The sequence below is a fragment of the Pelodiscus sinensis genome, chromosome 18 (assembly GCF_049634645.1).
Source record: "Pelodiscus sinensis isolate JC-2024 chromosome 18, ASM4963464v1, whole genome shotgun sequence".
In the NCBI taxonomy this organism is placed as follows: Eukaryota; Metazoa; Chordata; order Testudines; family Trionychidae; genus Pelodiscus; species Pelodiscus sinensis.
Window position 1 is genome coordinate 26,394,545 of NC_134728.1, and position 14,656 is coordinate 26,409,200.

The 14,656-nt window shown below is 43.1% G+C and overlaps 1 long non-coding RNA gene across 1 annotated transcript in view; it reads right to left on the minus strand.

Annotated features, from left to right (window-relative positions):
- Positions 1-14,656, minus strand: part of LOC142818861 (uncharacterized) — a 125,262-nt gene that overhangs the window by 66,743 nt on the left and 43,863 nt on the right. The window contains exon 5 of the long non-coding RNA XR_012896558.1: positions 5,254-5,365. This is a non-coding gene — a long non-coding RNA (uncharacterized LOC142818861). The remainder of the gene's footprint in view (positions 1-5,253; positions 5,366-14,656) is intronic.

Genomic DNA, 14,656 nt, shown 5'->3' on the forward strand with positions numbered 1-14,656 from the left:
CAGTGGGCTATGGAGGGTCTTAAAGTCTTGTGGGGGGACACAGAGATGTGTACAAGCATTCATTTGTAATTACAGTCATCTGGAATAGTCAGTGCAAAATACAATGGCCTTTCCTCTCTTGTTATTCTGAATCATTTGTAGACATTCATGTTTTAATCATATTTTTCCACATGAATCAATACTAGAGAAAGAATGATGGAGAGATAATTATGTGCCCTGAACAAAATACTTTAGCTAGCTGAGGTTCAGCTAGGGAGGGCTGTTTATAATTAACAAGGTACTGCCACACACCTGTCAAGTGCAGCCAGCACTGAAAGGGCCAAGCCATTGTTCAAAATTCTGAGTGCCAGGAAATGTAACAAAATCAGAAAGAGAATAACAAAGTTTTGCACCATCTCTGCAGTGGCAGGTGCTGAAGAGTGGGACACATGGCATGCAAAGAGAGTGCAGAATTCACTCCGCTGCATTACAAATATTAAAAGAAACCTGGGTTCTCTCACAGCTCCACACAAGATTACCAACCTTTCATATGAAACTGGAGCACAGTTTAAAGTGAACGTGGGCCAGTGCAGTTTCTGCATTGAAATGACTTAAAATGATGGAGTTGTGAGTGAGATGTGAAACTGACCAATGATCTGTTGATCAATTTTCATTTTCTTTTTCATTTTTATATGAAAAATAGATCTCAGGGGCATATATATATCTATATCTAATCTAATCTAAATCTATATCTATATATATATATATCTTTCTCAGATACATATATAATCTCCAATATGTTAGCCTGTGACAGGGTGGCCAAACTGTGGCTCGCAAGCCACATGTGACTCTTTTACTGGTAAAGTGCAGTTTGTGGACCTCCCTCCCATACACACACTTCTCTCATTCTTTCTCTGTTAGACTGCGGGAGGGGTGGGGGCCCTCTGCACTTGGGTGGTGGGACTAGGGGCTTCTCCTCAATGTAGGGGGAGGTCTTAGCCAATGTCCCTCTAATCTTTTCCATCCATGTGCAGAATAAATTTGTATGTGCACCAAGGCACGTGTGAATGTGGACCACCAAAAGAAACTAAAAAAACCTAGCTGTGAGCACTCTTCTAATCAGGTAGGCAACATTTGAGTCTCTCCTGATTGTCCACAAAAGCACACAGCTTACAGGGAACACCGAGGTGTGATTGTTGGGACTCAGGCAGAATTCCCCAACCCCACTACCCCACCACAGGACAGGATCCCAGCAGATGCACCCCACAAGACTGAAGCTCTGAGTCCTGCCAAGCACTCCCAGTTCTGGACCATCTAAAGATTATTGGATACAGTTTGTGGGCCAGTACTTTTGGCCATCCCTGGCATATGCGCTCCTCAAAATCATTAATGTATTTAAAGTCTCAACACTCCTGGGAGGTAAGAAAGTACCATTATCCCTATTTTATAGCCAGGGAGCTCAGAGAGAGACTAAAGGTGTGTCTTTGCTGCAAAAAAAAAGAACACAGGGCAGTGAGTCTCAGAGCTCAGGGCAATTGACTCAGACTCGTGGAGCTGAAAATAGCAGTGTGGATGGTTGCACTTGGGGTTCTCAACCCACTTCTTTTTTTAGCCCATAGTTCGAGCTTGAGTCAGTTGTCCCAGCCTCTGAGATTTGCTGCTGCTGGTGTTTGTTTTGTGTTTCAGCATATACCCCTGTAAAGCAGGGGTGGGGAATCTACAGCCCACAGGCCAGATCCAGTCCCTGGCTTAATTTGATCTAGCCTGCGGCAAATCTCCACACCATAAGCTTTGGTGCCCCCCTGAAGGGCTGAAGTGCATGTGCCAGTTTGCCCTGTTATGAGGGGAAGCCTCAGACCTCAGCATCCCCTCCCCCCCCAGGGCTGGAGCAGAGGGCGTATCATGTTAAGTGTGAGCAAGGGGGTGGTTTCCTGGTGGCTATTTTTTGCTTCCCTCCTTGGGAGCATTGGGAGCAGTTGAGTAGTGAGGGGTTGGCTTGTGTGTGGCCCCTGACTGATTTCTCTGTTGGTCAGTGGCCCCTGACCAAAAAAAGGTTTCTCACTCCTGCTGTGAAATGAATTGCCAAGAGTCCGTGGCAGTGTGGGAAACTGAATGCTGGTCTCTTGGGCTGGTCTATACCAGTCCTGGCAGATCAGCTTAAGATACTCCATCCAGCTATGTAAAACGCATGGCTGGGTTACCTTCAGCCAAGCCACTGCAGCATCCACACTGCAGGAGATCAACAGGACCACATGCTCCTGCCAGCTTCCCTTACTCCTTGCAGAAGGAGGCGTAATGGATGCCCTCAGCGTTTGATTTAGGAGTCTACACTAGACCCACTAAATTGAATGCTAGAAGATTGATCTCCAGAGGGTCAATCTTCTCTGTAATGTAGACATGTCCAAGCTAACACTGTAGCCACTCACCACCATAAATCCTGGTTTGACAAATCCCTGGCTGGGATGATTTAGTTGGGATTGGTTCTGCTGGCAGGGGGTTGGACTCAATGACCTCCTGAGATTTCTTCCAACCTTGGGATTCTATCCTACCTCTTCCCATTCAGATGAAAAGTTACATGTTCAAATGAATGTTCAGGATCCTCGTGTTGCCAGAATTTGCTCAAATCTCTTACAACGCAGCTTCTGGATATGCCAGAAGCTATTTCCTCACCCTTTTTCCACCGGCTCCCAAGCGCTCAGTCATGAAATACCCCCTTGTTCTTTCTATATATTCAGTATATTATAATGTTTACTTTGGCAACACATCGTTCTTGCAACTACCTGACAATGTACAGTTGTCAAAAAAATTGAAGTGTGGGAGTAGGTGGGGACAGTAGACAGGGAGAGGTGTGAAAGGCTGGTAAAATACTAAGTGCTACAATGAGGTGCTAGTCAACATCTTAAGGTTTTTTGAGAAGGGGAGGGAGAGCAAGAGAGAAGTGTCTTCATGTGCTTTATAAGTTTCATAAACCTCAGTGAGTTTAGATGCCAAGGCAGACACTACCTCATCAAAGAATAAATGCCATGGGCTTCAGTTAGCCAGAAGAAAATAGAGCGGTGCTTATGCCAAAGTTGGCATTTGATCATCTGTCACCAAAAGATATTGCCTTTCCTCAGAGATTTTTCCTTTTTCACTGCTGAATGAACTATTTCAGAAAAAAGGCATTTAACATAATGAAGAACAAGAATAAAACCACTTCATATATGTACACAAAATAGCAGTCGCTGGTAGTAAACACATCCCAGGAAAGCATGCTAAATTATTTGGCTACGTCTAGACTGCAAGTTTCTTTTGGAACAAGCTTTTCCGGAAGAGAGCATCTACACAGCAAAAGCACAATGAAAAAGCAACGTGCTTTTTCAAAAGATAGTGTCCACATTGATTGGACGCTATCTCGCATATAAGGCCACCCAGAACCAGTTCAGGCAGGACATTAGGTCAGCAGTTGCTTCCGGTTGCTCTTGCCTAAGGCTAGTTAAGACACGTGCATAAAGGGACCCCCCTGGACAGCCGTTTCTCTGCTTCTGCTGCATGCTTGCCTGCCACTCTGAGGGATAGCAAAGCTTTAGCAGTGTGCGCTCTGGTTGCCCCTACCACAGCACACTCCTTGCCACAGAGCTGAAGCTGCCTCTGGGCACACGACAGCCCCACATTGCCATTCTGTAGTTTCTGCAGCAGTTTCCGCAGGCTGCCTTCATGGCCCTGCATGAGCTGGACACCAAACTCATCATCAAGACCCTCTCCCTGTGTATGGGAACAAGGCCCTTACAACCGCACCCCACAATAGAGAGATGTTTCTCAAGGCTGGACACCAGTTCTGACTGGTGGGATCGGCTGGTCATGGAGTGGTGGGATGACCAGTAGTGGCCCCAAAACTTCCACATGCAGAAGGCCACCTTCATGGAGCTGTGTGCCTGGCTTCCTTGCCCACCAAAGATGGAACACCCACCTGCGGCCCTCCATCCCCCAGAGAAGCGGGTCGCCATCGCCATCTGGAAGCTCACTACCCCAGATAGTTGGTGGGCAACCAGTTTGATGTGGGAAAGTCCACCCTCAGGGCCCTCCTCATGGAGGTAAGGCATTATCGGGCTGCAGTCACTGCAGGGGGGGTAGAGAGTCCTGGAAAGGGGGACCCTAGGGAAAGGAGGAGTGGGAGTGGTGGGGTGGGCTGGGAGTGAGCAGGAAGTCTCATCCCTGGGGGGTTGTACCATCCTGCCCTCACACAGCCCTGCTGCTGGGGGCATGGACTCATATGAAGTAGCTCCTGGGGTGTTTGACAGGGGAGGAGGGGACAAGCACCTCCCAAGGGCTCAGACACTCCCTCTCATTCTCTGTTTTCCGTGTTTCTTTGTCTCCTTCTGCAGATTGTGAGGGCCATCAACTCCATCCTGCTGTGCAGGGTCATCCGCGTGGGAGACTTGGACCCGATCGTTGCAGGATTTGCTGCTCTGGAGTTCTCCAACTGCAGGGGAGCAACCGATGGAATCCACATCCCAATCCGCACATCACATCATCGAGCCTCCCAGTACATAAATCGCAAGGGCTATTTCTCGATGGTGCTGCAGGCCCTGGTCGACCACCGTGGACAGCTTCCTGACATTTTCATCGGGCGGCCGAGCAGGGCACATGACACCTGCCTTTTCAGAAACGCCAGCCTCTACCTGAAACTGGAGGCTGGCACATTTATCCCCCAGTGTGACTTTCGCATGGGGGACATGCAGATGCCACTGTGCATCGTCAGGGATGTGGCCTACCCACTAATGCCTTGGCTCATAAAGCCCTACACCAGCCACCTGGACCCCAGCAAGGACCAATTCAATCCCCACCTCAGCCAGGCCTGAATCCAGGGCTGAAAGAAAGAGCGAATTAAACAATGTATAGACATGGGGTAAAGTAGCATCACTTCTACACACAGTTTTACATCAGCAGTAAAATGAGGAGAATATGGATGGGATATTGTCCAAAAATAACAGCCTGGATCTCATTCCCTGAGAGAGATGCTTCGTTGGTGGGATCTCTCTCTGAAAAGAGCTGAGGGAGGCCTGAGGCCTGAGGCCTGCATCTGTTTGGCTCCACTTCCACTGAAGTCTGCCATCATCACTCATCCCCTGTATAACAGGATCAACTCCAAGAGGAAAGCGCGGAGCCTGAGATACAAGCTCACATTATTAAATGGCTAGAGGAGCACTAGAATCCACATTCCCCTTCTTTGCCCAGTCACATTTTACTGTAGCTGCTGTGTGAACAGATTCATTTTGTTTGTACATTTCTTACCCTGCTGTGAAAATAGCCTCCTCGTTTATTCCTTGACCATTCTTGGGTCTTCAGCACTCATATTTGGCTTGAATTTCTCTCTCTCCAGTGGGGCTCATAACCTGGCTGGATTCTGTGGAAACAATGAACCCTGAAAGATCAGGCAGTTTGGACTGATGGAGCAGCCAAAACTTCATAAATCTGGACTGGAAATCTTATAAGATCAAGCCCTTTCATGAAATGTCTGGTACAACCTACTTTCCTCCAAGCTGCAAATACAATGATAACAGACTTAGTTATAAGGTCTCAGCACTTCTGGAGCAGAAGTACTGGCAGAAGTCAATATAAATAAAATGTGTTTAAATTAAATGTCATTCAGTCTCTTTTCAAACCAGTATATCTTGACATGAAATTATGAGTGTCTCCTCTACCTACTAATTCAGTGGTGCACTGGTGGCATCTCTTTATCACACAAAGCCATTATAGGACACATCTTCAGAACCTGGCTTCTATTTGTTCACATTCAACTGGACATGTAACTGTATATATATGCTATTGACAGAGCTTACACACATACTGTTCCTTTGCACATACAAGCTGAGAATTAAATCAGTTGCAAATCAGGTACTTGTGGGATTCATACTAGTGTACACTTTCGGGTATAAATGATTTATGCAACTGTGAGCAAACATCTAAAATAATCTGGCCCAAGGCATTGCAACGTACATTTTCCCACTTGGTAAAATCTGTTCACAAAAGGGGATGATGCCCTGAGGTTGAATTCACACGGACTCAGAGCTGTAGCTGAGTGTAGCAGAAGCTGAGAGACCAGGTGAAGTTGTGGAGATGGGGATATAAAAATTCTTTCCGTTGGCCCAGCTTTAGGGATGATGGAATGATCTATTTACTCACAGGCAGAGGAATTGGTGGGCAGCTCCTCCCAGTCAGTCTCTTATTCACTTGGAGCAGAGCTGAGGATCTGAACCACAATTGAGTGTGAGTTTAAAGAGTGGCTTTTTTTATTTATTTTCTTTTCCTAATCCAAGATTCAGACAGGAAGGTGGCAGCAGCAGGCCTTCTTTCCACTGAGGCCATAATGCTTCAGGAACTACCTCAACTGGTTTTTTAAATCATATTTCCAGGATCTGGGAGAGGTTCCCAAAAAACTGCTGAGGCCACCCACGTCCAAACAGTAATGACTCTCTTGAGCAGCCATAGCCAGCCCCAGCGAGCTGACGGCAGGACAGCTGTGGGTGGGCCTCTACGTTTTGGACACTTCTAAAAAATGGAAACACAACTTCAAAGGGAACTAGCCGAAGTACTTCAGAAATCAATTGAGCCTGGTAAAAATCGTGGTTAGTGGCTTCGTGTGCTCTCTCTCATTTCTTTTTACAGCTATTGATCTTGGACACTGAAAGGAGCTATTTCAGCTTCTCCCCTGGCCACAGATGGTCGTAGGGTCCCAAGAGCCAGAAGGCAGCCACAAGAGCGCTCTTGGTAACAGAACTCTGGAGCTGCTACCGAGTGGCACCCCACTGCCATAAGAACACTGGTTAAAGGGATGTATAAAATACAAGGTCACTTTGCACTCAGACTGTTCCTTTCATACACATTTCTCAAAGCACTTTACAGACATTAATTTTCATGCCAATAAGGCAAGTGAGTGCTATTACCTCTCTTTCATGGAGAAACTGAGGGATATAGAAGCTAAGTGATTCAGCCAGTGTCATTCAGAAGTCCTAAGTCTTGATATTTCAGTGGTGGACAAAGTGATCCTGCTGTTTGCAAAACGATTTGGGATTTTTTCAGGTTTGAAGCAGAAATGAATCCAGAACAGACCCAAGAACTGATCCCTCTAAATTTTAGATTCAGATCCAATTCCAGGTCCAAAATATGCAACCCAGACCTTCCTGTAGTAGGAAGTGTCCAAATGATTCCAGCCCATGGTATTTAGAAATTCAGGTACTGAGATGTGCCAGATTTTATTTGACACACAACTTTACATCTCTTTCCCTGAACACTGTATTATCTTCAGATTATCAAAATGTCTCATGCATGTTTTCTGTTTTAAAAGATTTTTTTCCAGAAATTAATTGTTTTCTGAAAAAATGTTGACATTAGCTTTGAAAATTTCTATGACAGATTTTGATTCTTTTTCAAAATCATTGACCTTTTTTCCTTTCTCAAAAACTTGGCTTTCACTATGAAAATGTGTTTGTCAGTAATTCAGACATTTTGATAATGGTTCTAACAATGATTTTGGTTTAAAGATTCATTATAGCTATGCAAAATGTTATTTAAAGCAATCATTAAATCATGTGAATGACTAAATGGGTCCATTTCAAAGTCTGAGAAATGGACACTACTTTAAAATGTGAAAAAAAAAATCTCAAAAATTTTCCATTTGTTTAAGCAGATCTATTTCTACCTTGTCCTGGGAAGATTAAACTAATATCCTTGTAGAAGGAAGTTAAAAATCTTAAGACACTTTTAAACAAAATGAGTTGTGTTTCAACGCAAAATAAGGGAGTGGCAGCTTTGATACCATTCCTCTCTGGCTGGAGTGGATGTCAATATCAAAAGCAGCATGTGAACTCTTGATGACTTCTGTAATATTAACAAATTAGTTACAGCCCAGTCACTTGCACTGCTGTCAGTAACTAATTAGTTGTTTTGTACATTAGCATGTGATCAAGTACTCTGAGTATAAAAAAGTTCTATATCAAAAAGACTTCTGTTCACTCTTAAAATTCTCATTCTTCCATAAAGGAAACACACACATTATAACCTTTGTCAGGTTATGCTGTGCAAGAGCCCCAGCATTAATTCAATTCACATTGAGACAGTGACTGAAATATATAATGTATATAATCTCACTGTAATGTTTTCAATATAGAGAGTTGGGCTTTTTACTTTTTTACTTGTGGTTTATTTAGCCCCCATTCTCCTGACCTCCACCAGGGCTGGGGAAGACAAGGAAAGATCGATAGACTCAGAACACAATACCGGCAATATTTTTCAGCTACTGAGAGAGAGAGAGAGAGAGAGAGAGAGAGAGAGAGAGAGAGAGAGAGAGGGAACTACAGTATCCTGTGGTATGGAAGCAGTGTGGGGGAAATGTAGAATACTGCATGCCATAGGGCTGTGATCCTAATGCACTCACTGACTGTAGAACATCCTTGTTTTGCATCCTAACAAGATGTTAAATAAAACCTGTAGTATGGAAAATACAAACAAAGCCCTAATGGCTACATGCTAAACTGGAAAGGGACCAAACTTCCATTTACTTTACTAAGCGTAGGAATGAAAAATGTTGCTCCCCCTAAATTAGAATGAGCAAATTTGGGCTTTTATACTAGCCGTACAAAAATGTGATACTGTGGGTAAAAAGACCACCATGCTTCTTGCCAAAGGAACGTTTGCATTTCAGGGTGTTGTCTAGCCTAGATTAGAGCACGAGATTCCAAAGACTCGTGTTCTGTTCCTGGTACTGTCATTATGTTTTTGTGACACCTTGGGCAAATGGCTTAACTTCAGGTTACTCATCTGTCACACAGCTCTAATAATGCTCAGATACATTACAACAGGAGTGTTGTGAGACTTAAGTAATGAATGACTGTAGAGTGTTTTTGAGGCCTTCCGATGAAAGTGCTACCGACGTTATAATAAGTCTTATTTGTCATCAGTGAAGGGTAGGTTTTCTAAATAAACGTATCAGCTAAGTACCTTCTTCAGTGTTTACAGAATGCTATTCCTCTGGTTCCACTCAGATTTGTAGCACAGTTTTTGAGTATCAAAGCCATTTTTATTTGAACAACCACTGTAACTTTAATTAAACATCAACAAGTTGTCTGCATTTTTAAAGGATTGAGAAGAAATTTTCACAATCACTCTGTTCTCATCAATTTCACAAAATGGCTTTGACTTAACAGAAGTAACTGAAATTGCGTGAAATTTCATCCTGTGTAAATTCTTCTCTTTTGCCACCAAATATTTTGGATGCAATTTGTTTCTTTCCTGTTATCTCTGTACGTTATGGCATCTTTCAGCTCCTTAATTATCACATACCCAGTACACTAAGGGAGTGTTATATATATTATAAACCATGCCTTCCTTTGTGCCCCCCCAATAAATTTTTCTCACCCTCAGTTATTTAGATTTATCTATAGCTGGTCCCAGAGTCTTGTGATATGTCTCACCATTTCAATCATGAAACAATTGCTATAATATTTAAACTCTTCAATATAAAATTTCACTTAGCTACTCATTCAAAGAATCAATCACCTTCTATAGTAGCAATAAACTAAGCCACAAGCTTTGAAGAGGCACTGACAGTCCTCTCCATTTATCGATGACTTTTCCTTTTGTTCCAGTTTGCTGAATTGAGATCTTTAGTATCCAGCTGGACGGAGATTGCAGGAATCCTGCTCAATTCACTTCTGCCCACATCGTATTTCAGAGTATTTGTAACCCACGCACCTAGGCTACGTCTACACGATGAGTTTTTTTGGCAAAAAATATGCTAATGAGGGACTCATTTGCATGAGTTGCAATCTCATTTGCATATTTTCTGCCAATCCAGTTTTGAACTGGGATTTTTGCGCAAAAACAAACATTGTGGATGTTTTCTTTTTTGCGCAAAAAACCCTTATCCCACAAGATCGATATATCTCCTTTTTTGGGGCATAAGGGTCTTGTGGAAAAAGGTGGTTTTGCACAAAAAGAAAATGTGTCACACTGCTTGTTTTTGCTCAAAAACCCCAGCGCAAAACTGGATCAGCAGAAAATATGCAAATGAGATTGTGACTCATGCAAATTGTCCCTCATTAGCATATTTTTTGCCAAGAAAACTTGTAGTGTAGACATAGCCCTACTGTGGCTCACTGTCCCATGGAGTGGCACTTAGACCACTTACAGCGATCAATAAGAACAAGGGAGCTCTGCAGCCTAAGCTGAGTGGCAGCTGGCTTTTAGCTCAAACTATAGAGCAGGGGTGTCCAAACTTTTTTCAAAGAGGGCCAGATTTGATGAAGTGAACATGGTGAGGGCCGACCATTTTGCCTGACATTCTTTGAACCATTAAAATTAAATGCAAACTAACTATTTTATGCAAAGTTTATTGCAAACAGCATACTTTTCATTTCGTCACATGGATGACAAATCTAAACAGGTGTTAAATCACTCTGTCTTTCATATCTGAAGGCCAGATGAAAAAAAAATCCAAGAAGCTGAAATATATGTCAGGAACATTGTAAAGTACATTACATATTATTGGTAATAAAGGTTGTCTGTCAACTTTTAAGTTCAAAAAATATGAACAGGAACATAACACCAAGTATACATGTTGTGTCCAAATATATTTATAACTGATTTAGACCAACTGACATAAACTGAGATTTTACAATGTATTCATCTCAATACATATGGATTTGTTGGGGGCCATAAAAGATAGATATTGCCAAATTACTTGTGGGGCCATATTAAACCGGAACACGGGCCGCAATTGGCCCGCGGGCCGGACTTTGGACATGCCTGCTATAGAGGCTCCCGAGGTTCCAGGTTCAAACCTGCCCCGTGGCAGTTATGCATGCGTACAATCCACTTTCATTCACATGTAACTAAAAATAAACCAAGAAAATGAAGGCAAACTCACATTCATAGCAGTATCAACTTCTGAATTTATTTTAGGCTAGAGTTAACTAGGGCCCAATACTGCAATCAGCTCCTTTGTGATAACTTTTGACTTGAAATTAATGGGACTCTGCAAGGATGCAATTGTCCACACAAGCTGATCCAGTCCCATGATCAAGGCCTAAGCAACCATTACTATCTGATGTGGCACCAAGCTGGTAATCAACCCTTGCTCTCTCAGTAAGAAAACAGTGCCAAATCAGTAACCGTTGCTCCATTTTTCTCCCTTGATCATAACAGCTCTTTAGGCAGAGACCCTCTCAATGAGGTTCAAGAAATTATTTAATTAGGAAGTAGCTTAGGAGTGTGAACAGCACTCTTGTCACCTGAACTCAGTCCTTGCCATCTTTGTTTTTTTCTGCAGTATAATAAAACTGAATTGTCCTGGTGCCCCATATGAGCCAGTATTGAGAGCAGATCAGATACCACCTGCCATCATACAAGAATGAAAGAGAAACACTGGTCTACAATAGTCTAATTTCATGTTTGATGCCTGCTAGACATCATAGACAGAAACCTACCAGATACTGCAACGATTTAGGTGTTTAAAATGCCCAAAAATAAAAGGCAGATAATGGAAGAGAACTTTAGTGTGAGGTCCTTGGCTTTTTGTAGGGGTGACTGACAAGCTGGGCTCTAGGGTAATCATTTGCCAAACCAGCCTGGCGCCTGCAGCCAAGAATGGGATAACTGCAGGCAAGATCCAGTCTGTAGCACAAAAACCACAAGTCCAAAGGGATTTCCCATTCTCACTGCTGCTGGGATAAATTTTAACTCATTATCAATTGAGAATTTGTACATCAATTTTCATTAAATGAAAGATTTCCACCAGGCCTTCTTCTGGGTAGCAGAAATATACAGAGACTTCTGGGTTAGAATGGATTTGTAGCAATTGGAATCAGAAGGGCAGATTGGGATCTGCATTGTAGTTGAAGCCTCTTTATTATTTCATTTAAACTTCTTTTATTTGTTTTTGCTTCTGCCATGCAAGATGATCCCATCTGCCTTTTTACTAGTAGAGTACATTTTAAATTCCTGGAAAAGAGATTAGATAGAGCTATCTGAAAGAGGTAAGGAAAGGAGTGGTTTTCTGAGCCAGTCAAAATACAGAAGAGCCAAATATAAACAGAACAACCATGAGGAATGGCTCCTTAGAAGAGGTATCAGCCACCTACATGAGGGTGGGGTGTACGGATCTGATCGCTACATCTTCTTTTTCTGCTTTTGAAGTGATTCCTGAAACTGCTGATTCCAGGGGAGGAAGAATGAGGGAGTGGGAAGAGGAAGCACTTCTGAAAACATGATCTCACAGATGACGTTACAGAAAGGATGAAGGTAAACGTTACTGAGTCCACACGGGGGTTTAATGTACTTTAACTTATGCACATTAACTTCACATCTTCTGTAATTTATCTTAAATTTCTGGGATGTCCCCATGTAGACAAGCCCTAGGAAAGCATGGGGTTTGTCCCCTTTCTACTAGCGGCTGGTCCATGGAAGAGGTTTGACTCTGCTATGGCTTCCAGAAAAGGGGCCTAGGGCCAGATTTTTAAACTTATTTAGGCATCTAAAGATGTAGATAGGCATCTAATGGGAGCCCCATTGAAATCAATAGGAATTAAGTGCCTATGTGCTTTTGAAGGTCACACCGCGTGACTCTCTGCATCCTTAGACACTAACATAACTGCACAGATCTGACCCTTTGTGTCAAGCAGTCAATCATCACACTGTTAATGGGTGACTCCAGGTCACATTCTCAAGTCCTTAGTGAGACCAGCTGCACTCAGATTCTGCTTAACCAAGGCACTGAAGTCAGTTAATAGAAGGTGTTTTATTCAGACGATTCCTCATAGAGTGGTGCTACTTCAGTAAGCACTTCCATAAGCTTTGCATGTTCTACAGCAGGGGCGGGGAACCTTTTCTGGGTAGGTGCCACAGAGCCACCAAAAAATCAGTCAGGGGCTGCACAAAAATGAGAAGCAAACAAAAAAAAAATCTCATTGACGTGGCCCCTGACTGAGAAGCAGAAAGCACTCTCCATATTCCCTTCACACACCAGAGTCTAGGAGGGGCTGGGCTAGTAGAGTTTGTGAGCCCCCTTAGGCTCTGGGGTAGGGCCAAAAATGAGGGGTGCAGTGTGTGGAAGGGGGCTGTCAGGAAGCAGGCTGAGAGTTGGGAAGTCTGGGCAGGAGGGGGTGCCAGAGTGGGGTAGGGGTGCAGGGTCTGGGCGATGCCATTGCTGGGTTCCCTATGCTGGGAGAAGTAGAGCCCTGAGCTTCAGGGGCCAGATCCAGGCAAGCCAGGGGCCAGATCTAACCTTGGGTTCCCCACCCCTGTCCTATAGGTTTTCGTGTTCTACAAAAACAAACTCATTAATCCTCATCTTGTGAGGGAAGCAGTGTCACACTCCTGCTTTATGAATAAGGAATCTTTACCTAAAGTGACTGAGGCTATGTCTAGACTACAGGGTTTTTTCGGGGGGGGGGGGGAGGGGGGGAGGGGGGGGAGGGGGGGAAGGGGAGAGGCCTTTTTTTGAAAAAACTTCACCTGCATCTAGACTGCTGCCACATTCTTTCAAAATTAAATTGAGAGACTGTGGTGGTTTTTTCGACAGCGGTAAACCTCATTTTACAAGGAAGAATGCTTTTTTTTTTTTTTAAAAGAGCTCTTTTGAAAAAAGGCATTCTTGACCGCAAACAGGGCTTTGTCAAAAGAGAGCATCCAGATTGCCGGGTGCTCTCTTTTGGAAAAGTGGCTCGAGACGATCTCTTTTGAAAGAAGCTTTTCCAAAAGATTCTTTCGAAAAAGCTTCTTTTCTAGAAGTTCCCTGAGAGAGAGTCGGTATCAGAGCTGGAGATGGAATGTCCCTGCTTCCTCACATATGCAACTCACTGCATCCCATCTGTCCTAACAATTCAAATATTCTGATTGAATGGGCCACATACAAACCAGATGAGTGTTTTTAAGACATTCTCTTTCCCAAGTCCAGCCAGTAAATATAAATCCCTCACTTTTGTTCTCAACACAATGTTTATTCCAGTAAATAAATTATGGTACAACCTTGGCTCAATTGCCACAGTGGCCTCAATTAGTCTTATACAAAATATTCTGCTTCAACTTCAGAGTGCATTTGAAATCAGTCATAGGCCAGCTGTGGTTAGTCCAAGCTGTTCTGAGCTGCTGTACAAAGATCTTTGCACTACCTGGATATCAGTGAATATTTATACTCTTTCATTTACCAGTGAATGATATGTTCAGACTGTGTTTTCGATGAAAAAAAAATCACAGATTTAGCAACAGTATTTTTCACCTTTCCCACTTGCTTCAATTCAGTGATTGAATGCCATGCTACATCCACCTAACTGAAACTCACTCTACGATGTGACTGTAGGACATTTAAACATAGGATAACAACAGTAATTTAAACCTGAATCTTTTCAAAACCTTTCAAATGCTGTGAACTCAATGGGTGGGGGAGGGGAGTGTGAACTTATTTCAGACTGAATTTGGTAAGGTTCTAAAGATATTTCTTTCCAGAGACCATGCACCATCAGCTCCCACTGCCAATAGAAAAGTGAGGCTGCTTCTTATTTTTAACAAAAGCCTAGCAGTAATTAACAATAGTTTCTGAAGTCAGAAATATTCACCACTTTAATTTCAGAGGTCTCAGTCGATTTACACTATTCTTAATGCAAACAATGTGCACCTTAATTATTTCAACCCAAAGAATACT